The sequence below is a fragment of the Phodopus roborovskii genome, unplaced genomic scaffold, assembly GCF_943737965.1.
Source record: "Phodopus roborovskii unplaced genomic scaffold, PHOROB, whole genome shotgun sequence".
NCBI classification, from domain to species: domain Eukaryota; kingdom Metazoa; phylum Chordata; class Mammalia; order Rodentia; family Cricetidae; genus Phodopus; species Phodopus roborovskii.
In genome coordinates this window covers 55,580-80,954 of record NW_026126493.1, presented here as the reverse complement: position 1 = coordinate 80,954, position 25,375 = coordinate 55,580, and the positions used below count along the sequence as shown (strand labels likewise).

The 25,375-nt window shown below is 40.2% G+C and overlaps 1 pseudogene; it reads left to right on the top strand.

Moving 5' to 3' along the window:
* The first annotated feature begins 21,701 nt into the window (after positions 1–21,701).
* On the top strand, positions 21,702–23,081 carry LOC127230039 (patatin-like phospholipase domain-containing protein 4; annotated as a pseudogene).
* Positions 23,082–25,375: the final 2,294 nt, after the last annotated feature.

Sequence of the window (25,375 nt, the reverse complement as noted above, 5' to 3'; positions counted from 1 at the left end):
GGCTCGGTGCAAGCAACTCTGAGAAGGGCAATTATGGTTGCATGTGGGTTGGTGTCTGGGGCCCCACACTCCAGGAAAAAGATACTGGACGGGTGTGCCACTGACTTGGCTGACTACCAGGATTCAGGGTCATTACAATGTCCACTAAGTTACTGGAGATCAGAACACTACCCTTGCCTGTTGCATTAATAAAACAAAAATGGGGAACTGTAGAGAGCTGCAAAGTCCCATGCCTAAAGATGGTGCTGGCTTCAGCCTTCCACTTTCCCAATGGTGAGCGCTCTATTGTAAACAAGTCCTTATTTGACTAACCTGTTCAGCTTGCTTGTTTCTTTATAAGAGCAGCCTATCTGAAGGGTCCATGTGCTCACTGGGGTTGGTAATCACATGGGGGCTTAAGCCCACTGTGTGGAGGTGTTTCCCTGGGGTCGAGAAGAAGAAGCTGTTCAAGGATCCTGAATAAACTGCTTGAAGAAAATCTTGTCTGAGTCATGTCTTCCTTGAAGGGTAGGTTGGACATGACACCATAGAAAGCAAACTGAGAAGAAAAACCATATGATTATCTCCCTAGATGCTGAAAAAGCCTTGACAAAATTCAATACCCCTTCATGATAAGGGTCATGGAAGGTCAGTGATAACAGGAACATACCTAAACATAATAAGAACAATATACAGCAAACCAACAGCCAACATCAAACTAAAGATGGAAGAAACTTAAGCCTCTAAACTCTAGAACAAGACAAGACTGCCCTCTCTCGGCATATCTCTTCAATATCCTACTGGAAGTTCTAGCTAATGCTATAAGACAACAAAAGGAGATCAAGGGCATCCAAATTGGAAAGGAGGAAGTTAAAACTGTCTCTATTTTTAGAAGATATGCTAGTTTACATAAGCAACCCAATAAAATCTACCAGGGAACTCCTACAGCTGATAAACACCTTCAGCAAACTAGCAGCATACAGATAGACTCAAAAAAAAAAAAAAAATCAGTAGCACTAATTGTTGGCGAGACAACAAAGAGATGGAGAAAGAATCAGTGAAACATCACCCTTTACAGTAGCCGCCAAGCAACATAAAGTATCTTGCTGTGTAAGCGCTTACCAAACAAGTAAAAGACTTATATAATAAGAACTTTGTGGATGTAAAGAAAAAGATACCAGAAGATGGAAAGATCTCCTATGCTCTTTGATAGGTATGATAAACATAGTAAAAATGGCAATCTACAGATTCAATGCAATCCCAATTAAAATCCAACCGCTACAATTCTTGACTCACCTTAAAAGGATAATAATCAACTGTACATCCAAAAACAAAAGACCCTGGATAACCAAAACCACCTTATACAATAAAATAACTGAGGAGGCATCAATATCCCTGACTTTAAGCTCTACTATAGAGCTATAGTTCTGAAAAACAGCCTGGTAATTGCATAAAAAAATAGACAGGTAGACAAATGGAATCAAATATAAAATACTTATATTAACTCATACACCTATGAACACCTGATTTTCAACAAAACAGCTAAATTATACAATGGGGCAAGGACATCTTCAACAAATGGTGCTGGCACAATTGGATGGGGGTGAGTAGAAGACTGCAGATAGACCCATGTCTGTCACCATGCAGAAAATTCAAGTCGAAGTGGATCAAAGACCTCAACATCAATCCAGCCCCATAAAACCTCTTAGACGCGAATGTTTGACGTATTCTAGAAAGAAATTGAACATAGGGAACCGCTTCTGGGGCACAGACACTGAGAGCAACAATTAATAAATGGGACCTCTTCAAACTTAAGGCCGCTTCTGTAGGCAAAGTACACAGTCCACTTGACCAAAGGGAAGCCCACAGACTGGGAAAGATTTTCATAATCCTATATCTGACAAAGTGATCTCCAAAATATACAAAGAACTCATGAAACCATTCATAAAAACACCAAATAACCCTATTAAAAAAAATGGGTACAGAACCAGAAGAAAGAATTCTCAATAGAGGAAATCAAGAAAGCTGAAAGACACTAATTAAGTGCTCCACATCCTTAGCTATATGGGAAATGTAAATCAAAATAACGTTGAGATACCATCTTACTCCTGCCAGATAACACAAATTAGAAATACCAATGATGACTCATGTTGCAAAGGATGTAAAAGAAAGGGGAACACTCGTCAACTGCTGGTGGGAGTTCAAACTCATACAGCCATTTTTGGAGATCAGTATGGCTGTTCCTCAGGAAAATGGGAATTACTTTACCACAGGACCTGGTCATCCCCCTCTTAGACATATACCCAAATGATCCACATCCAGGCAACAAAAGACATCTGTTCAACTATGTTCATAGCAGCACTATTTGTAATAGGAAGAACCTGGAAGCAACCTAGATGTCCCTCAATTGAAGAATGGATAATGAAGATGTGTCACATCTACACAATGTGGAACACTACTCTGGAGAAAAAAAATAATGGTATCTTGAAATTTTTGAACAAGTGGATAGCACTTGAAGAAACCATCTGAGATAGAGGGTAACTTAATCACAAAGGGTACCATAGTATGTACTCACTCATATGGATTTTAGACCTAGATCAAAGGATCACCGGCCTGTAATTCACACCACCAGTGGTGTATTCTAAAATTCATATAAAGTCCGTCACAGAACCGGGAAGGGAGAATTTCCCAGAGCACAGGGGGAAGTGGGGGGGGCAGAGAAGGGGAGAGAGAAGTAAGAGAAAATGAGAGGGAAGAAAGGAAAACACATGCAACCAGGAAGATTGAGCCGAGTTGGGAATAGAAAACGAAGAAGGAGACAGGGGAGAGAGAGAGAGAGAGAGAGAGAGAGAGAGAGAGAGAGAACATAAAGAGAGGCCAATATTTTTGGAGGATAAAACTAAACACAAAGAAAGGTCTAGATAACTACAGGAGTGCAGCCAACTAACAATTTTGAGCTTCCATGGATGGGCTACCATAAACAGCCTTCGGGGATAGTGAGATCTTAAGCTAACTTATCCATGGATCCCTCAACTAACGCCTGCTGGAAACAGGAGCAAAAACACCCATACATAAACACTGAGTCAAACTACAACCCAGATGCAGATGGAGAGAGGACAGAAACACCAGACTGCAGAAACACATAGAGAACAGCTTACCTGAACGAGGAGGAGCTAACTTGGACCACCAGACTGAGTACCTGGGAAGGCGGCATGGAACTCACTAAGGCCCCATGAATATGGGTCTCAGGCAGAAGGACTGAGCAGTCTAAGGATCTCAGACAGGTGGAGCCAGGATGTATCCCTGGTGTACAAAAAGGATTTTGTGAACACATCCTCCATGGAGGGATCGTGCCTTAACCTAGAGACAGGAAGAAGCCCTAGTCCCTACTTCACATGACCTGTCAGATCTACATGACCCCAACGTGATGGCATTCCCCTACAGTTGAATTGGGTTGTGGGGATGAGATGGGAGGTGGTTAGGGTGCATGTGAAAGGGCAGAGAGTAAATGGGAGGGAGCGAGGGAAGAGGAAAGAAGGGAGGAAGGCGGAACTGGGGAATTCGACATGTAAAATTATAAATTCAATAATAAAAAAAATGCTTTGACTCCGATATTTAAGTTCCAAGGACAAATTACTGGGGAAAAGTTTTTATTTTTTTGTTTGCACAGAAAATGAAAAGCTGTGGATTTAGCCAGACTAATGTGGTTTGAACAAACCAGACCACACGAAAAAGAAATTACCAGGTGATCCTAAATTCAAAACAGCTGGACCAACGCAGCCTTACAGACTTCAGCCATAGAATTTCAGCATCTTCCTTAGAATCCCCGATGACAGCGCCCCTTACAAGCAGGAAGTAGTTTGAAGGAAGGACGGCAAAATTCCCAAATACTGTCTAAATGTTTGTTTCATTTAAATGGACTTAGGTATATAAAATAAAAAAAGGAAGATCTTGAATGCACTGAACAAACTGGACCTCTCCATGTTCTGCAGCTTGCCTTCCATGTTCATGAAAAGCATGTTGGTGCTGACTATGAAGACATTTCCATACAATGCTCCCTAGATTTAAATCAATCCTCAGGTTCAGCCCAAAAGTAGAAGTATTTATATTTTTTACCATGATCTGCATAGCTTCTAGGAATACATGGGACCTCACAAATTTGAATGACTCAATAGGTTTTCAACCATCCTCAGGAAGCCCAAACTCACAGACTCTAGCCTCCAAATACCATCCTCTTAATCTTAGGATAGCATTTCCTTGCTTACCATTCTATGTCTTCCTTGCTCATCCATGCTCTTCATATTTTTTCATAGCAGTACTCACAGCACAGCAACCAATCCAGTGGAGCCTGTTGTGCTACTTAAAATCAAGCCTGCAGCATGGCTCCAGGAAATTTCCTGAAAAACCTTAGGTAAACCCATGAGCCCAGATTCCCTGATTGGCTAGTGAGGCTTGAGTGACAAGAGTAATTCCTCAATGGTTAAAGTGTTCTTAAAGACAAAGTAAAAACATGCATTTCTTTTTCTTTTTTATATTCTTATTTATTTATTTATTCATTTATTTTGGTTTTCAGGACAGAGGTTTGGCTGTGTAGTATTTTTTGACTTGGAACACACTTTGTGGACAAGGCTGGACAATTCAGAATCTTAATTATTATTATAATTGATGATGATGAGGAGGAGGATTATTGTGATTACAACTATAACTATTACTAATACTCATTCCGTCATTTTGTAGTAGATTTTTCTCATTAATTAATTTTTTTTTTTTTATTTTGTAGTTTTTAACACATGTTTTCAATACTGGCTGATCCTGGAACTCTATCTGTAGATCATGCTGCCCAGAATAAAAAATAAGGAGACTTAGGGCATAAGGGGTGTCTGTTCTATAGATTCTTTTGAGATCAAAAGTATTGTGGGTAGTATTTACCAGGTTGCCACAGGCACATCAGAGAGCCATGAAAAAATGCGGGAACCATATCACAAACAAGATGATATGTTGTCCCTGACAGACACCTGGGTGATGGCTCCATTGCATTGTGAGTTTTAATCCTGAAGGTGGTGCCAAATTTTTGAGAAATGAATAATAATAAAAAGTGTTGTTTCATGGTAACTTGAATATTCAGAGAGAAAGTGGCTGGGAAGAATCCTCTATGAGCACTATAGTGAGGCAGCTCAGCTTCCACATTGGGCAGGTGAAATCAGAGCTGAATTATTCAATGGTCTCTACTTGAGAAGGAATGGAAGAATACAGCCCTCTGTTTTGTTGAAAGTGGATTATTGGGCTGTCTCAAGCTAGAGGCTTCTTAATATTTGCTAACAATGGAAATTTGAAGAGGTGTAGTTGTTTGGTTTATGAATCTAGATGTCTCAGCTGGTCTTCAGCATACACGAGTATTTCAAAGAAATGCTCTCTAAAGCTATTAAGGAATAGACTCAATAGGGTCTATATGGCTTCCACTTTGTAGATCCTGTAAAATATTTCTTCAAGTATGATGTATTTCGTGGTCCTTTAAAAATGAAGCTCCATTTTATTCATTCACTAAACTTAAGTCATCAACCAAAGTTAGGGCAATGCCAGAGGATTTCTATTAACAGCTATAAATGGCTAATAGGAATTGCTTCCCATAATACTAAACACACTTCATAACTTCAGGCACTGCCTTCAGGCACTGTATAGCTGCACTTACTCCTACCTGAAGGGTGTGTAAAAAACTGACTGGGCCCAGACATATTGTGTTATTTAGGTGGGAGACATTCACCATCAAGACTCAGACATCCTATAGCAGGAAAGATTATGTCTTAAGTACAAGAATGTTGATTTCAACTTTCCTGGTTGAAATGTGGTAATGGAAAGTTAAAAGCACTCTGGTCAAATCTTGCTGAAAGGATGACACCCATCTCCTTTTTCAACTGACGTTTAAATTATGCGTCACAAGTAAGACAAACCTGAATGTGGAATGCCATATTCATAGAATTCCAGAAGCCAAAATTATAGTTTCTCCATTGTGTGTTCCAAAACATGGCAAAAGCAAGCCTGTGATGCACACAGGAAAGCAATATTTGTTTCTCTTTTGTTTTTTTTTTAGTTTGGTTTTCAAGGCAGGGTTTCTCTGTAGGATTGGAATTTACCTTTGAAAATCAGCCTGGCCTAGAATTCACAGTGATCTGTCTGCCTCTACCTCCCAAGTGCTTGGATTAAAGTTTTTGCACCACCACAGACCAGTATGGATACTGATACTAAAAGCTATCTCATTCACTCTGAGAACATATATGCAGGGGTAGGCTCAGAGCACAAAGGCCATTGACCTGGTCAGCACAAGTCACATGGTCCCTCAAAATCCCAATGACAATGACAGCTAGAGCAGAGTTGCTCTTCAAGATCCTGAAGCCTAGACATGCATCATGCTGTGTGGCAGTGGTTTACATCGGACTCCTACAAGAGAGCCTGCAATTTGGTTTCATATTAACATGTCCATTATCCAGATTATGGATTACTCTTGTCTGTGGATGGATACAAAAGAAATGGCCAACCAGGCATTTTGTACATCATCTAAAGTGATTACAGGCTCCACACTGCTAATTTCCACCAAGGGGAAAACAGGAAATTGCTCGTGTTCCTTCTGTCTCCCACCTCTTTCTGCACAGTGTCTACAGCAAAATTAAAGTTCTTAGAATAAACTCAATTCTTTCATATTCCTCTCTTTATTTGCAGTCCCCCAACACCAGCCACAGGGTTGAGTAAACCATCAATAAATGATCTGTATTTGCTTCTGAATGAACATCCAAAGCCTCATCCTGAAGGATTTGCAGTAGTTTCTACCCAGCACAGGGTAGTACAGGCACGATTAAATGTGATCCATGCAATTTTCATTGACCTAACCTTGTGTGCCATGGCCCAGCTCAATATAAAGTTGCAAATTTTGATCCACACAAATGAGTGTCTTCATTCACTGACATGAATTAATGCACCCTGAGTATTTAAAGAACACAACCACCTAACACCATTAGTTAAGTTTTTTTATTGCTGTGTATATACACAAACAAATTCCACAAGTCTTGTTGTTGTTGTTTGAGAAAGAGTTTCTCTGTGGCTTTGGAGTTTGTCCTGGAACTAGTCTTATATATCAGTCTGGTCTCCAACTAACAGAGATCTGTTTGACTCTGCCTCCTGAGTAGTACTCTCAAGTCAGGGAACCCAACCCCTGGTCTCACCAATGACAGGCAGGGATGAGATATTCACCACTATACTATTCAAGAGGGTCTTATATGAAGACATGAAAATTGCAGTCACTCACAGTTTCAGAGGTACAGTCCATTTTCATAATAAGAAAACATAATTGGAAGAAGAATCTGCGATACTGGTTTCATCTTGATACACAGGCCAGCAGGACATCATATTACACACTTGCTCCATATCAAGAACATGCAAACCACAAGAAGTCCATCATCAGTGATGCTCTTCTTCCCAAAATGCAAACCTAACTGCAGCAAAGCCTTACCTTCTAATAGTACCACTCCCTATGATATCATGTTTGAATCACACTCAAACCATCATGTTTCCTAGAAGCAGAGCCTTTTTCATGATGTTACTTAAACAACTGATTACTTACCCAGTAACATATACAATACACTCAGAAAAACTATTCATTTTACTCTAGTATGAAGGCAGAAAACATGCTACTCATGAAATTTTGTTTTCCTGTAAAAGCAATGGATAGTTTACTCAATGGCAGTAAATGTTAAATTTAAAAACTCTAAGGACATAATTTTTCATCTTCTGGTATTTTTAGATCATTTGTGATTTTGGAATGGGTCCTTATTTTAAATCAAATTGCAGTGTTACAGATTAATGAGGTCTGTTTATTAAATATTTCTGCAAATAATTGGTATCCACAAATAAAGTGTTTACGATACTTGATCTAAAGCATGTACTGAAGGAATACATTCATTTATTTAAGAAGGGATAATCAAAAAACAAAGTGGGATCAAGGACACCTATGTCATAAATAGTGAGCCTGTCTCAGAAACATAATTCTAAAAAGCTGGAAGTGCAGCTGATCTATAGTCTGCGTTTCCAATGAGAAATAACTCCATAGACTTAAGAGATAAATAAAGAATATTTTGTAATGATAGCATGCATCTTTTTCTGGCTAATGGGCAAATGGGACATAGCCAAATCAGATTTGTTGGGGGATTTTGAGACAGGGTTTCCTTGTGCAATAGCCTCAGTTGTAGTGAGACTAGCTGTGATCATGACATTTGTTTGAAACTCACAGAAATCTGTCTGCCTGTGTCCCAGAGTACTGGGGGTTAAAGGCAAGCACCACCACAACCTGAACCCTAAAACAGACTTTTGCATTACATGGACACTGCCATTTTTAAATTCTTTCAGGGTCAGATTACAACTGAAACTTTATAGAATTTAAATAGTAATAAAAAACAGCAAGTAAGGCAGGAAGGCAATTAAAGACTTCAACAAAAAAATTTCTACAACAATTATTTGGCAAGTACATGAGTGACATGAAACAGACGTTCACAATTCACTGACAGGTCTTGGGGTAGAGGTGTGTGAAGATGAGGGAAAATGGAGAGCCAGAACAAAGAAAGATAAAACCTGGGAGGGATGTCTTGCTTAAATTATGTCTTATTCTAAGTAGCTTCCTAATCAGGGCCTTCTTGTTCCCTACTTTCAGGGGAAATGGAGGAAATGGGAGAATTTTAGGAAGTCAGGAGGAGTTATGTTTGATTTTGACCAGCTCATGAGAAGCTACTCACACATTGCATCATGAGGAGAACACATTACATCCAGGTAATTTTACTCTTATGCCATCAGTTCCTTTGGACCTATATCCCCACCTCCATGTGGTGGAAAGGGTGGAGTTCACAAGATATGAAGCAACCCCCCTCCACCAAGGGGTCTGCATTCGGACACTTACATTCTCTCCTATGCATCTTCATTATGTTAAAATACAGCATCTATTTAATTCTCAATACCTGAGGGTCTAAATCTAGGTCCCCAGGCTGATACTGAATCTGTAATGTTATGGACCCTAAGTCCCTTTTGAGTCAGATTTTGTGAGTACACGATGCAACATCGTCTCAATACTTCATCAATTAGCTCTGTAAATGGAGTCATTTCATCAGCGATAGTTTGAGGACTTTGGTGCCATATCGTCAGTGTTAACATAAAACACCAGCTAATTAATTATCAGTTAATTTTATAAATAAATCATTATTCCAGGAAGAGACCAGTCTGACTACTCCATGTCTGAGATTTAAGTATGCACCACCATGACATTACCCAATCATTTTTCATTATATATTAATTATTTGAATCGATAAAGATGTTGTTCTTCTTGACTGGAGTAGGGCCATTCCTCCATGGGAGTTAATGAAATCACGTGGCAGTATTTAATCATCTAAGTACTCCTTCCTTGACAATCACTGAAGTTTGATTCCATCTTATGAAAGTTAAGTATGGAGGACTATAAAATTTTTAACTTATTTGATTAAGTAGTAATGATGTTGTCATCCGCCATTTGGCTGCTGTGGGATTGACACAGCAGCAGATCGGTACCAAAAACGTGCCCAGAGAATGGGGGACACTGCATTACACAGTGATTACTGATTACGTAGTAGTACATTTTTAACAATCGGATGATTACACGATTTTAAAAAAAGTGTAATGTTTCCGCATCATCAGTTTCTGCGACGTTGCCAGAGAACTGACCCATGAAGGACACAGTGACCACCGCGATTTTAAAAATGGATTAACCGCATAATCTCCTTATCAGGGAATCTCAACTAATGAACTCTGTCGGGCTGGATAACATGACACACCACCAACAATAACAACTCTAAATAACCATCCTTGAAAGCGTGTACAGGTTTTAATGGAGAACAAGTCAATTGAGGAATCCAAAATGACTGAAAAAACATAAGACACTGCTCAAAATCCTTAATTACAGCCTAATGCAAATCTAAATAATTCTGAGAAACCATAGGATCAAGCTCCTCTAATGGTAAGAGGATGAAGAGGATTTATTTTATTTTCAATAAAGAGAAAAGGATTCTGGTAGAGGCTATTAAATGTATTGTTTCCATTCTAGAAATTAGCAAATTGAAGCATTGAAAACAAGAGCAAAATACTCATCATTTTGTGCTTGAATGGCCCACAATGGATTCCTTGTTTTTCATGCTTATGTCACTATAGGCATGTAGTGCTTGAGTGGACGGTAAATATGTAGAACTCAAATAAAAGAGCCCTGCTTTGTTTTTGTGAGAAACTCAGTAAGGCTCTAGGGTTAGTTCACTGGTGGGTATACTCTTTTTAGCCTATGGGAGGGGCACTAGAATGTGACAGAATGTTGGTTCATAAATGTTGCCTGGCAACCCTCCTTGCATTCTGTATCCCAGTATCAAGGGCCAAGGACCAGAGAGCAGCTTTGAGAAAGTGTTATCATGGGGCATTACAGTCTGCCAAGATAACTATCTCCTAAACCTTTTCATGACAGCATTTGATTTGCCTAACTGAAGTCAGAGCCACACCTCTGGAAGTGTACCTACAGCTTTTCCTGGTTACCAAATTCAAGATTACCTAACATCAGAGAACATAGTCTGTGGAGAAACAGTTCAGAGTCTTCTGTTTATGAATACTCTCTCTCCTCAGAAGTAAAACTATGGAGCAAAAGATAATAAGACTACCATTATTCATCAAAAAGTGAGTTTGACATTGTTGACTTCCCTTCAGGAAGGTGATAATCCGTTTGTTAGAATAGACTTGCGTTTATTAGATTTCAGTCCATCTCTTTTGGGCAGCCGTCCAACATTAAATATGTGATATCTTCGAAAAACACTGCATACACAATGACAGTTCAGTATTTAAACATGTTACTACTGTGCTCTGCGATTAAATAAGGGATGTACCTGGTAGTTTCCCACAATCATGTGGGAGGCAACTGAGAGACAGTTGTGTGGAGAATGTCAGACCATTTCATCCTCTGCTAATGTTGTTATTTGATTGTTAAAATAGGACATTAGATAATCCATGATCAGTGGATTGTGGTTACGCGATGTGGGAGGGCAATTACCATAGACCATCTTAATATCAATTATATATTTAAAATATTTAAATTAATCACGACAGCATCGTTCATGAGCCTGGTTTGGAGCCACCTTAGGGAAGTGGATGATGTTTACATGAACTCATTATTTGGATTATTTAATTATACAAAATAATGATTATATCGTCCATGACACCTGGAATCTGGTGCCACAGATCATCTAATTACATAATTAATGTATTTAAATTGACAATCTATGTTAATCCACAATATAATGTAAATATTTGTGTACTTATGTAAACCAAAAATCTTCATTCCATGAAGAGTCCTGTAAAGCTCTCTCTTTTGGCGTATGTGCACATATCATCGCAGTTTATGGATTCATGGTTGAATGGATGATGATGACATTCTTCATGACTGGAGTCTGCCAGTACTTCCCAGCCAGTTAAACGCTACATCACCTCTTTATTGGGGACAGTTAGCTATCACTGACTTATTTAATTCTTTAAATTACTTAAACGACAGACAATGCCAACACTGATTATTATTAGGTTGCAGATATCTGTCAGCGACAAATTAGGAAACTTGTAGACATTGGCAGAGCATTTTCTGGAATGTCCATGGTCTTCCAGACCACTAGGAATGCTGGAGAATAGAATCCAGAAGATTGCATGGTGCCCCTGCGAGAAGTACAAGCACTTTTCCCAGGTCTGCATGGTGGTCTGGGTGTTGACTACTGCTCTTCCTCCCACATCTTCACATCGGTTGTGGTCTACGTCTAGAAGATGTAAGCGGCACTAGGATGTCGGCACCATCACCGAGACCTCCAAGAGGATGACGACTCAGAACACGCAAAGAACATCGCTCTCTCAGCTATGCTGTTGATGCCCTTCTGCAGCCACCTTTTCTGCTGATCATCAACATTTTGGCTACTACTTATATGCCAGAATGGACCAATTACTTCAGGTCCTGCCGCAACACAACAGAGATTCAGGCACCGGTGAGGATGTCAGGCCAACAGAATTCACCAGGCAAGAAAGTATGATTATCTGACGATTAACTGATGGAATATTAAAAAAATCTGTGATGACAGCATCCGTTTTCATATCTGGGAAATCTGCCCAGGAATCGATAATACGAAAAAGTTCAACAACTTAGATATGTAAAGAATGCATTGTTAAATTCTTTCATTATATAATCTGGAACCCTGGAAGTGCGGTGCCACCTTGTGTGACTCAGTTGACAGACGCATCAAACAATCTTATTCTTTCATTATTTAAATCTGTCTTTTCTACCCCAGGAAAGGTTGAGTCTGGAGCCCCTTGTTGGTGTTAAAATGTCTCTTGTGATTTCATTATTTATTTATTTAAATCAATGTTGATCTCAGCCATTTTTGTTATCTCTCTAGGGGTGAATTATAGAGAAATTATCTCTTCATTCATTCATTTTATTGTTCAAATCAATATTTATGAACCCAATGACTCTTCAGTATTGATCAATCTTTTAGGTTTCGTGAATATAACCCCATCCACTAGATTAATATTTATTCAGCATTAATTGTGAAAATCTGTCATTATGTATTCAGTGACCACTAAAGTTTTTTACCTCCTTAGGGAGAGTCCATCGTGCCAGATCATCGCATCATCTAATAGTACACTTACTTATTTACCGGTTAAACTAGGAAATTAAATAATAATTCATCACTTAATTAAAGTATTTGAAGCACAGGTAATGTTATGGACCCTAAGTCCCTTTTGAGTCAGATTTTTGTGAGTAGACGATGTAATATCATCTCATTACTTCATCATTTAGCTCTGTAAATAGGTCATTACATCAGAGATAGTTGTGGACTTTGGTGCCATCCACCCGTCAGTGATAGTATAAAACGCCAGCTAATTAATTATCAATTTAATTTGCTAAAAAAATGCATTATTCCAGGAAGAGACCAGTCTGACTACTCCATGTGGGATTTTAAGTATGCACCACCATGACATTACTCAATCATTCTTCATTATATATTCCTTATTTGAATAGATGAAGATGTTTTCTTCTTGACTGGAGTGGGGCCATTCCTCCATGGGAGTTAATCACGTGGCAGTATTTAATCATCTAAGTACTCCTTCCTTGACAATCCCTGAGGTTTGGTTCCATCTTGCCATGAGAAGTTAAGTATGGAGGACCATCCCCATTATTAACTTACTTGATTGCGTAAGTAATGATGGTGTCATCTGTCATGTGGGTGCTGTGGTATTGACACAGCAGCAGATCGTTACCAGAAGCAGTGCCCAGAGAATGGGAGACACTGCCTCATACAGTGATTACTGATTACGTAGTAGTACGTTTTTAACAATCGGATGATTACATGATTTTAAAAAACTGTACTGTTACGCATCATTAGTTTCTGCGAGGTTGTAACATAACTGACCCATGAGAGGACACAGTGACCACCGATTTTAAAAACGGAATAACTGTATAATCTCCTGATCAGGGAATCTCATCTCATGAACTCTGTCGGGCTGATAACATGACACACCACCAACAATAAATAACTCTAAATAACCATCTTAGAAAGCGGGGTACAGGACTTAATGGAGAACAGTCAATTGAGGAATCCAAAATGACTGAAAGAAACATAAGACACTGCTCAAAATCCTTAATCATCAGCCTAATGCAAATCTAAACAACTCTGAGAAACCATGGGATCAAGCTCCTCTAATGGTAAGAGGATGAAGAGGAGTTTAATTTATTTTCAATAAAGAGAAAAAGGATTATGGTAGAGGGCGATTAACTGTATTGTTTCCATTCTAGAAATTAGCAAATTGAAGAATTGAAAACAAGAGTAAAATACTCATCATTGTACTTGAATGGCACAATGATTCTTTCAATTTCATGCTTATGTCACTATAGGCATGTTGTAGCATGAGAGACGGGTAAATATGTAGAAGTCAAATGAAAGAGCCCTGCTTTGTTTTTGTGAGAAACTCAGTGAGGCTGTAGGGTTAGTTCACCGGTGGGCCATATTCCTTTTAGCCTGTGGGGAGGGGCACTAGAATGTGACAAAATATGGGTTCATAAATGTTGCCTGGCAACCCCTGCTTGCACTTTGTATCCTGGTAACATGGGCCAAGAACCAGATAACAGCTTCGAGAAAGTGTTATCATGGGACATTACAGTCTCCGAAGATAACTATCTCCTAAAATTTTTAAAGACAGCATTTGATTCGCCTAAACTAGTCAAAACAACACCCTTGGAAGTGTGTCTACAGCTTTTATTTGAATTTACTAAATTCAAGATGACCTAATCATCAGAGAACGTAGTCTGTGGAGAAACAGGTCAAAGTGTTTATGAATACTCTCTCTCCTAAGAAGTAAAACTATGGAGCAAAAGATAATAAGAATCCCATTTATTCATCAAAAGGTGAGGTTGCCATTGTTGAGTTCCTTCAAGAATGTGATCATCCATTTGTTAGAGTAGACTTAGTGATTATTGGATTCCAGTCCAACTCTTTTGAACAACCACCCAACATTAAATATTATATCTTCTAAAAACCCTGCAAATACAATGACAGTTCAGCTTTTAAACATGTTTCTACTCTGCTCTGCGATTAAACAAGGGATGAACCTGGGAGTTTCCCACAATCATGTGGGAGACAAGAGAGAGTCAATTGTGTGGAGTATGTCAGACCATTTCATCCTGATTATGTTGTTATTTGATTATTAAAATAGGACATTAGATAATCCATGATCTGTGGACTGTGGTTACGCGATGTGGGAGGCAATTATCATAGACCATCTTAATATCAATTATGTAGTTAAAATATTTAAATTAATCACGACAGCATCGTTCATGAGCCTGGTTTGGAGCCAACTTAGGGAAGTCGATGATGTTACATAAACTCACTATGTGATTATTTAATTATATAAAGCAATGATTATATCGTCCATGACACCTGGAATCTGGTGCCACAGATAAACTAATTACATAATTAATGATTTTAAATTGACAATCTGTGTTATACACCAAGTTTGGTGCCACCTTGTTTGACTCAAGTGTGACAGACGACCTAACTATCTGGTTATTTCATTATTCAAAACTGTATTTTTCTACTCTAGGAAGAGTGGAGTCTGGATCCACCTAGTTTGTGTTAAATTGTATCTTGTGAATTCTTTCTTTCTTTCTTTCTTACTTTCTTTCATTCTTTCTTTAAATCAATGTTGATATCATTTTGTTATCTCTCTAGGGGTGAATTATGAGAAACTATCTCTGTATTCATTCATTTTTGGTTGAAATCTATGATTAAGAACTCAATGTCTCTTCAGTATTGAGCAATCATTTAGGATCCATGCATAAAACACAATCCACTTATTTAATGTTTATTCATTTAATTATGAAAATCTGTCATTATGTATTCAGTGATCACTGAAGTTTTGAGCCTCCTTAGGGGAGACCGTTGTACCAGACCATCATGTCACCTAATACTACACTTACTTATTTAACTGTTCAACTAGGAATTAAGTAATAATTCATCATTTAATTTACATATTTAAAATACAGGTAATGTTATGGACCATAAGTCCTGTTTGGAGTCAGATTTTTGGAGTTGGTGATGTAATATCATCTCATTTCTTCATCATTTAGCTATGTAAATAGATCTTTACATCATCGATTGGTTCAGGACTTTGGTGCCATCTCGACAGTGTTAATATAAAAGTCCCAGTAATTAATTATCAATTTAATTTTTTAAAAACATCATTATTCCTGGAAGAGATCAGTCTGACTACTCCATGTGGGATTTAAGTATGAACCACCTTGTCATTTTTCAATCATTTTTCATTGTATATTAGTTATTTAAATCAATGAAGATGTTCTTCTTTTCAGGAATCGGGCCATTATATCGTCCATGACACCTGGAAACTTGTGCCACAGATCATCTAATTACATTATAAATGAATTTAAATTGACAACCTGTGTTAATCCCCAAAATAATGTAAATATTTGTATAGTTATTTAAACAACAATCCTCCAGTCCATGAAGAGACCTGTAAAGCTCCCTCTTGTGGAGATAATGTGCAATATCATCACATTGTATGATTCATTGACTCAATTGATGATGATGACATCCTTCAATGCTGGAGTCTGGCCATGCTTCCCTGCCAGTAGAATGCTATATCCCCTATTTAGTGTGACAGTTATCTATTAGTGACTTATTTAATTCTTTAAATTAGGTAAACTACAGACAGTGCCATCACTGATTACGGTTAGGGTGCAAAAATCTGTCAGGGCCAATGTTAGGAAAGTTGTACACATGGGCAGAACATTTTCTGAATGATCTATGCATCTTCCAGAGTACGAGGGATGCTGGGTGATTGAGTCCTGAAGGTTGAACGATGCCCTCTGAGAAGTACAAGGACTTCACCAAGGCCGGCACGGTGGTCTGTCTGTTGACTACCTGTTCTTCCTCCACATCTTCACATCAGTTGTGGTCTACCATGAGAAGTAGGAGTGGCACTAGGAGGTCCGCACCATCACCGAGACCTGGCAAAAGGATGACGACTCAGAACACGGTAGAACATCTCTCTCTCAGCAATGCTATTGATGCCCCTGCAGCAGCCATCTTGTCAGCTGTTATCAACATTATGGCTAGTAGTGCTATGCCAGGATTGGGCCCACTATCTCACGTCCTGTTGCACCACAACAGATTCAGGCGCTTGTGATGAGGTCAGGCCTACAGAATTCATCAGGAAAGACAGTATGAGTATCTGACGATTAACTGATGGCATGTTAAAAATGCGTGATGACAGTATACAGTTTCATACCTGGCAATTCAGCCCAGGAATTGATGATACAAAAAAATGTCATCGGCTTACATATTTAAAGGTGTTAATATTAAATTCTTTCATTATATAATCTATGATCCCTGAAGTTTGGCGCCACCTTGTGTGACTCAAGTGTGACAGACCATCTAACAATCTGATTATTTCATTATTCATTATTCAAATCTGTCTTTTTGTACTCCAGGGAGAGTGGAGTCTGTATCCACCTTGTTGGTGTTAAATTGTATCTTGTGAATTCTTTCTTTCTTATTTTCATTCTTTCTTTCTTCCTTTCTTTATTTAAATCAATGTTGATATCATTTTCTTATCTCTCTAGGTGTGAATTATGAGAAACTATCTCTTTATTCATTCATTTTTTGTTCAAATCTATGACTAAGAACTCAATGTCTCTGAGATTAAATAAGGGATGAACCTGGGAGTTTCCCACAATCATGTTAATGTCAATTATGCAGTTAAAATATTTAAATTAATCACGACAGCATCCTTCTTGAGCCTGGGTTGGAGCCACCTTAGGGAAGTGGATGATGTTACATGAACTCATTACTTGAATATATCATCCATGACACCTGGAATCTGGTGCCACAGATCATCTAATTACATAATTAATGTATTTAAATTGACAATCTGTGTTAATCCCCAAGATAATGTAAATATTTGTATAGTAATGTAAACCACAATCCACCATTCCATGAAGAGGCCTGTAAAGCTCCCTCTTGTGTAGTTAATGTGTAATATCATCACATTTTAGGATTCATTTTTTCAATTGATGATGATGACATCCTTCATGCCTGGATTCTGACCATGCTTACCTGCCAGTAAAATGCTACATCACCTATTTATTGTGACAGTTAGGTATTACTGACTTATTAAATTCATTAAGTTATGTAAACAACTGACAATGACATCACCCTTTACGGTTAGGGTGCAAATATCTGTCAGGGACAAGGTTAGGAAAGATGTAGACATGGGCAGAGCATTTTCTGAATGATCTATGCATCTCCCAGAGTACGAGGGATGCTGGATGATTGAGTCCAGAAGGCTGCACGGTGCCAAACGAGAAGTACAAGGACTTCACCAAGGCCGACACGGTGGTCTGAGTTTTGACTACATGCTCTTCCTCCACATCTTCACATCGGTTGTGTTCTACCATGAGAAGAAGTAGTGGCACTAGCAGGTTGCCACCATCACTGACCTGGTAAAAGGATGACGACTCAGAACAGGGAAGAACATCTCTCTATCAGCTATGCTGGTGATACCCCTGCTGCAGCCATCTTTCAGCTGCTATCAACATTGTGGCTACTACTGCTACTCCAGGATTGGGCCCATTATCTCACGTCCTGCCGCACCACAACAGAGATTCAGGTGCTTGTGATGATGTCAGGCCAACAGAATTCATCAGGCAAGACACTATGATTATCTGGCGATTAACTGATGGCATGTTAAAAATGCGTGATGACAGCATACAGTTTCATACCTGGCAAGTCTGCACAGGAATTGATGATACAAAAAAAGGTCAACGGCTTACTTATTTAAAGATGTAATTTTTAAATTCTTTCATTATATAATCTGTGATCCCTGAAGTTGGCGCCACCTTGTGTCACACTCAAGTGTGACAGACGATCTAACTATCTGATTATTTCATTATTCAAATCTGTCTTTTTCTACTCCAGGAAGAGTGGAGTCTGGGATCCACCTTGTTGGTGTTAAATTATATCTTGTGAATTCTTTCTTTCTTTCTTCCTTCCTTCCTTCCTTCCTTTCTTAATTCCTTCCTTTATTTAAATCTATGTTGATATCATTTTGTTATCTCTCTAGGGGTGAATTATGAGAAAGCATCTCTTTATTCATTCATATTTTGTTCAAATCTATGATTAAGAACTCAATGTCTCTTCAGTATTGAGCAGTCATTTAGGCTTCACGCATAAAACACCATCCACTTGTTTAATGTTTATTCATTTAATTATGAAATTCTATCATTATGTATTCAGTGATCACTGGAGTTTTGAGCCTCCTTAGGGGAGACCGTTGTACCAAACAGTCACGTCATCTAATACTACACTTAATTCTTTAACTGTTAAACTAGGAAATTAATTAATAATTCATCATTTAATTTACATATTTAAAATACAGGTAATGTTATGGACCATTAGTCCCTTTTGGAGTCAGATTTTGGTAGTTGATGAGGTAATGTCATCTCATTACTTCACCATTTAGCTATGTAAATAGATGGTTACATCAGCGATAGTTTTAGGACTTTGGTGACATCTCATTAATGTTAATATAAAAGGCCCACTAATTATCAATATAATTTTTCAAATTGCTCATTATTCCAGGAAGAGATCAGTGTGACTACTCCATGAGAGATTTAAGTATGCACCACCATGATATTATTCAATCATTTTTCATTATATATTCATTATTTAAATTGATGAAGGTGTTGTTTTTCTTGACTGGAGTCGGACCATTCCTCCATGGGAATTAATCACGTGGCATTATTTAATTATCTAAGTACTACTTCCTTGGCAATCACTGGAGTTGGGTTCCATCTTATGAAAGTTAAGTATGGACGACTATCCAATTATTAACTCATTTGATTGCGTAAGTAATGATGGTGTCATCCGTCATTTGGCTTCTGTGTGACTGACAAAGCAGGAGATCGGTACCAGAAGCAGTGCCCAGAGAATGAGGGGCACTGACTTATACGGGGATTACTGATTACATAACAGTAGATTTTTAATAATTGAATGATTACACGATTTTAAAAAACTGTACTGTTTTGCATCATCGGTTTCTGAGAGGTCTCAAGAGAACTGACCCATGAAGGACACAGTGACCACCGATTTTAAAAATGGAATAACTGTATAATCTCCTGATCAGGGAATCTCATCTAATGAACACTGTCGGTCTGATAACATGACACACCACCAACAATAAATCACTCTAAATAACCATTTTAGAAAGCGGGGTACAGGACTTAATAGAATACAGTCAATTGTGGAATCCAAAATGACTGAAAGAAACATAAGACACTGCTCAAAATCCTTAATCATCAGCCTAATGCAAATCTAAACAATGCCTAGAAACCAAGGGATCAAGTACCTCTAAAGGTAAGAGAATGAAGAGGAGTTTATTTTATTTTCAATAAAGAGAAAAGGATTATGGTAGAGGCGATTAATTCTGTTGTTTCCATTCTAGAAATTAGAAAATTGAAGCATAGAAAACAGGTTTAAAATACTCATCATTGTACTTGAATTGCACAATGATTCTTTCGTTTTCGTGCTTATGTCACTATAGGCATGTTGTAGCTTGAAAGACTGGTAAATATGTAGAAGTCAAAAGACAGAGCCCTGCTTTGTTTTTGTGAGAAACTCAGTGAGGATGTAAGGTTAGTTCATGGGTGGGTATACTCCTTTTAGCATGCGGGAGAGGCACTAGACTGTGACAGAATGTTGGTTCATAAATGTTGCCTGGCAACCCTCCTTGCATTCTGTATCCTGGTAACATGGGCCAAGGACCAGAGAGCAGCTTCGAGAAAGTGTTATTATGGGACATTACAGTCTCCCAAGATAACTATCTCCTAAATCTTTTCATGACAGCATGTGATTCGCTTAAACAAATCATAGCCACACCTCTGGAAGTGTGCCTACAGCTTTTACTGGTTACCAAATTCAAGATTACCTAATCATCAGAGAACATAGTCTGTGGAGAAACAATACAAAGTCTTCAGTTTATGAATACTCTCTCTCCTAAGAAGTGAAAGTATGGAACAAAAGATAATAAGACTCGCAATTATTCGTCAAAAGGTGAGTTTGCCATTGTTGATTTCCTTCAGGAAGGTGATAATCCATTTGTTAGAGTAGACTTAGGGATTGTTGTATTTCAGTCCATCTCTTTTGAGGCAGCCGTTCTACATTAAATATGTGATATCTTCTAAAAACGCTGCATTCACAATGACAGTTCAGCAAGTCTGCCCAGGTATTGATGATACAAAAAAAGGTCAACTGCTTACATATTTAAAGATGTAATTATTAAATTCTTTCATTATTTAATCTGTGATCCCTGAAGTTTGGCGCCATCTTGTGTGATTCAAGTGAAAGGGATGATCTAACTATCTGATTATTTCATTATTCAAATCTGTCTTTTTCTACTCCAGTATGAGTAGAGTCTGCATCCACCATGCTGGTGTTAAACTGTGTCTTGTGATTTCATTATTTATTTATTCATTGATATCAATGTTGATATCATTTTGTTATCTCTCTAGGGATGAATTATGAGAAATTATCTCTTTATTCATTCATTTTATTCCTCAAATCTGTGAGAAAGAATGCAATGACGCCATTGCTGCAGACTTGGAATGAGTAGGCGCTGCCTTGACCGCCTGGTCCGGCCCTGCAGTGCATGGAGGCAGTAATCGTCCCTGGCAGTGGCCTTGGGAACAGAGGCTTCATAAAGTGAAGCCGCCATCTAGGTAGGACACTGAAGGGCACCGCGCACCAGTGAGGACACAGTGACCACTGTAGGCGTAGCAAAGGATGCTGGGAATCATAGTCCCCTTCCACCCTGAGATGGGCGGGGCTCCGAGACTGCTGGGAAAATTCCACAGTGTGGGAAGCTGAGGGGAAGTCGCCAGACAGTGATGTCACAGGGAACAAGGTCCAGCATGCAGCCTCCTTGGAAACGTAGTCCAGGAGGGCAGCAGTGAAGACAGAGACGCCATTTCTGTCATTCTTTTTGTGAAGGGGCGTGGCTTCCTTTCCTCACGTGACCCCATCCTTCCCCCAGAAACTCTGCCCACACGTCCCATAGGCTCTGCCCCACCCCGGATGGCCCCGCCCTTCCACCTGTCTTTCAGGGCCTGTGGATTCCTGGGCATTTACCACCTGGGCGTGGCTGCCGGGCTGTAGGCACATGGGGCGGGGCTGCTGGGTGATGTCAGGGGCTATGCAGGGGCGTCGGGCGGGGCCCTGGTGGCAGCAGTGCTGCTGACTTCCCCTGAGCAGCTGGAGGTGAGTGTGGGCAGGGCACATGTGACATGTGACATGTTGCATGTCAGGGGTCACGTGTGTGCTTCCCCACCCTTCCCACAGGCCTGCACAGGCTTTTGCACACATCCTGGCCGAGGATACCAGGCAGCAACCACTGGGCGTGGCCACACCCAGCTTCTACCTCATGGAGCAGCTGAGGTGCATGGGGGGGTTAAGGGGATGTTGTGGGGCACACATCACATGGTACATGTAACATGTCATAGGTCACGCATGTGGATCCCATTTCAGGGGTCACAGGTCACATGTGTCCCCCCTCACCTGCACCATCAGGGACGGCCTAGACCGGATCCTCCCAGCCCATGCTCATGTCCTGGTGCAGGGCCAGCTCTATGTGTCCTTGACTGTGGTGAACAAATTCCAGAACCGACTTGTGTTCCAGTTCCCGACCCGTGAGGACGTCGTACAGGTGAGGGGGCAGGGCCGCAAGTGTAAGAATGTGTCATGTTCTGTGTTTCCTACATGTATATTTCATCTGTGTTTGCACATGTGTGTCGCATGTTTGCACATACGTGTATTGTTTATGCTCATGTGTGTCCCACGTTTCCCCTCATGCGTGTCCTATGTTTCCCCTCATGTGCAGGTCCTTCTCGCCAGCTGCTTTGTCCCCATTTACTCAGGGCTGAAGCCCGTGGAGTTCCAGGGTCAGGTGGGCAGGGCGGTGTGGGTGGGTGTGGTCACACGTTTCTCTGACAGGTGACCCCGAACACGCGTGTATATTGTGGCCATTCCTCTCATGTCCCCCGGCCCCCCCATCTCCCCAGGCCTGGGCAGATCACGCAGCCTCCCCCTGCCCCCTGGAGGTTGCACCCTCACCGTATCCCCATTCTGTGGATGCCATGACATCTCACCCCACGACCCTGGCCAAGGTCTTGGCTCGAGCGTGCACGTGACTGGACAGGACGTGCAGGTGAGCCATGTGGGGCTTCCGTGGCCACTCCTGTCACAGCATGCTTGCACCAAACTCACTTCCAGCCCAGCCCACACACACTCCTGGCTCCACCCACACTCATTTGCGGCCCCGCCTAGATCTCCACTGCCAATGTTGCCCGCCTGGCCCGAGCGCTCTTCCCGCTGTCCTGTGCAAGCCTGGAATCCCTGTACCATGATGGTTTCTGCGACACCATGAGCTTCCTGCGCCGCAAGGGCTGCTTCTGGTGAACAGGTGTGTGTGCACACATGTATGTAGCTGAATAAATGAAGTCCCTGTGATTTACATGCTTGTCGTTTGTTTTACACGCATGTCGTGCCTGTGGCTTCTGTGATCCTAATGCGCCACCTCCACAACACTTACGTATGTCGCGTGTACACATGATATCCCGGCTGGTGCCGCCTCCATTACATGCAGTTCACATATGGAGTCATGGTGTTTCCATGTGAGCCAGTGTAGTGCGCATTGGAACCTGTGTACATGGCATGTGAGCGCGTATAGTTGACATGTGAGCCTCTCGATATGTGAGTTTGTGCAGTTGACTTATGAGGTCATGTTTTTGCCTTGTAGGTCCATGTAGTTAACATGTGAGCCCGTATAGTTAGCATGTGAGCCTGTGTATTTGACATGTGATCCCTTGTAGTTAATATGTGAGCCCATGTGCACAACATGGTATTCATGTACTTACCATACATGGTCATGTACTTACATTATGGCTTCATGTACTTACTGTGAGATCCCATGTAGCTAGCATGTGTAACTAGGTAGTTTGCATTGGTGTCACATACTTAGCATGTAAGTAGCACGCGAAGTCATGTGGGCAACATCTGAGCCACTGCAGCAAACGTAGGAGCCCTCAGAGTTTACATACGAGTTCATGTAATTAACACAAGGACATGCAGTAAACACATGAATTCACATGGATAACATGTTTTATTTGCTTTACCAGGGTGTGGTTGGGGTTGGAGGGGAAATAAATACGTGGTCGATACATTGGCGGTTGGGTTATATATGTGGGTTACATATTTGCACTTCCTCCACCTATGTTACATGTATGATATGCATGTTTATTTTTAGTTGTTTGTTGTTATTTTCTGTTCTTTGACTTGGGCCAGGTCATGTGTGTGAGGGGGGCACAGGAATGGGCAGGGCGTGCAGGGATAAAACATGAAGGAGGAAAAAATAAAACTAAAAAGAAGGGAAAGAACCCGCGAAACAATAACGGTGGAGACGAACAACAACAATAATAATAGTGGGGAAAGAATGGGCTTAAATACTGACTCACAGCACAGTAGAAAAATTATAGGAAGTTTAGGCTTAGCTCCTCCCTACCAGGTGTGTGTTGTCACCAGGTGTGTGTCATCAAAACAGGAAGACGACCAACAAAAGCCTTGGGGCAAGGAGTTCCCGCCAACAGCTTCAGGCAAGCTCAAGGCACTTCAGTGGTCTATGCAGGGCCCTACAGGTCCCCCTTTCTCGTAATATAAACTAACACCTGCCTTAGGTGACAGAGAACATCAGCATAATTCCTTACCCATCATTGGAGAGGTCACCCAGGCCTGTAACCTTCCTATCTTAGGTTAGATATTTGACCCGTCTGTGTTACCCTTCACTGGTGAATAGTTTGTTCAGCCACACGTGGGCAGAGGCATTTTCTCTTGAGTCAAAGACAGTATCTGTCTTGTTAGAAAGTTGGCCTGGGCCTCTTTAGTGCTGTGGCAAAATAGCACCAAGTGCAAGGCCTAAAAACCCAAATGATCTGCCCACAAGTTGAAGTCCTTGTAAAAAGCTTTCTGCATTGGCAAGTGGCACTCAGGTTTCATAGATGTTAATGACCTGCATGGCTAAAGCATGTGTATAACTTAAAAACTGATCACTCCAGGATTTCTGGAGAAAAATGATGAATTAACACAGATATGTGTGAAAGACAGAACAAGAAGCCATATGAGCTTCTCACAAATATTCAAGTGTTCCCTTTGGAAGTTAGTTTGTAAATTTAGTTTAAAAATGTCAGTTTGTACTAGATAATAAAGTGTGATTTGGGTGGCTAAGACTTAAGCCAAATCACCTGATAGTTGATCTACTGTGCTTGCAGGATTTACAGATTGGGAGAGGGCTATGGTAGAATCTGTTGCTTCAGTGGTAAAGGCAGCATTGGCAGCCATGATCCCGGAATCTCCTATCCTCTGTGCTGCACACCTGGGTACGTCCCTGCAACAGCTGTTACATTTGGCAGACCTGCTGAGAACAATTGAAACTTCCTCCAAAATTATTAGCATTGTTTACAATAATAAGAATGGAACCAGAATACAGTACCTGAGATGAAATTGAAATTCTTGTCCTTTGTATAAAAGTATAAATTTATAGCCACTTAATCCAAACTATAATTAATGGTCTGGAAAAAAAGGCCACATATGGCTACTCAGAACCATGGCTACTCAGACCCACTGGCATCAGGATAGATAGATTCTTGAAGACCCATCAGACCTTTTTTCTGGCTGTTAAATCACCATCCCTCTGCACA